This window comes from Symphalangus syndactylus, chromosome 7 (genome assembly GCF_028878055.3).
Source record: "Symphalangus syndactylus isolate Jambi chromosome 7, NHGRI_mSymSyn1-v2.1_pri, whole genome shotgun sequence".
Lineage (NCBI taxonomy): Eukaryota > Metazoa > Chordata > Mammalia > Primates > Hylobatidae > Symphalangus > Symphalangus syndactylus.
This window is the reverse complement of record NC_072429.2, coordinates 23,058,907-23,060,070: the sequence shown is the minus strand read 5'-3', so window position 1 is coordinate 23,060,070 and position 1,164 is coordinate 23,058,907. Positions and strand designations below refer to the sequence as shown.

At 34.6% G+C, this 1,164-nt stretch overlaps 1 pseudogene; it reads right to left on the bottom strand.

Annotated features, from left to right (window-relative positions):
• Positions 1-829: 829 nt before the first annotated feature.
• Positions 830-930, bottom strand: LOC129487049 (uncharacterized; annotated as a pseudogene).
• Positions 931-1,164: the final 234 nt, after the last annotated feature.

The window sequence follows — 1,164 nt, the reverse complement described above, 5'->3', positions numbered from 1 at the left end:
GTAGCTGGCATGAATGAGGAAGTGAATTTTTATTTAATTTAATTTAGCTTAATTTAATTAATATTAATTTAAACTCAGACATACGTGGCTGGTGGCTACCATTTTGGGTACAGCAGGTTTAAAGAGATGTTGAAAAATAATTTTTTAAAAAAGTCAACATCTAGCTATGCAATCTACAAATTAGGTTATTTTAGTCTTAGATTCTGATTATTCGTTTATTTTCATTATTCTCATGCCTGAATTACATTCTCAAATGTAATCAATGTATTCCATGGAGCTCATATTTGCTGGTGCTCATGTCTTCCTTCTTCTTCATTGTCTAGTAGTATTTGCAATGTTATCTGCCCCTGTTTTAAAATGGCACATTAGCCACCTTAATGCTGCAGCATCCTGACTTTCTTCCTCATTCTCTCCTTGGTCTTTTCTTCTTCTTTCCAGTTTCCCTCAATGTTATGGATATTCACTACAACTCAGACTTACTCTTTTGGATTCAGCACAAAGCTCTGACTCATGTGTTCCATGAGAAGATATGTCTAATTCTGATCTTCCAGTGGTCTATCTTAGCATCTCACATTTTCTCCTTGAAATTTCCTATTTGATGCTCAAAAATCTAAGTTTAAAATTAAAATCTAACTCATAATTTCTCTCCCAAAATTAAGTCCCCATGCAATGTTGAAAAGACACTGCTATATTTTCTGTTATCTAAACTATTATTTTCTGTTATCTATACTTGAAGGCTTGGCCATCCTTGAATTTTCACACTTCTTTGCAGTCTCTCTCAACTCAGTCAATACATCCTAGCTGTTTTTCTTCTTCTTCTTTTTTTTTTTTAAATGGACACTCCATGAATTCATATGTCCTCCTGGTGCAAGGGCTATGCTAATCTCTGCATCATTCTAATTTTAATATATGTGCTGTCAAAGTGAGAACAGTTCTTTCTTTTTACTAGGTATTAGGTCATAATTTGTTTCCTTTTCATCTGTCCATACCCAGGCTTAGATCTTCTTTAGTTGACATGCATTATTTTCAGTCCCCAAATTGGTGTTATTACCTTCAGTCTCAATTGGGGTTGTACTACCCACTTCATTTCTCTCTCATCCAACTTTTCTTCATGCATCTTATCCTTCAGGTACATTGGACTGCCCATTCTTGCTGACTCAGTCT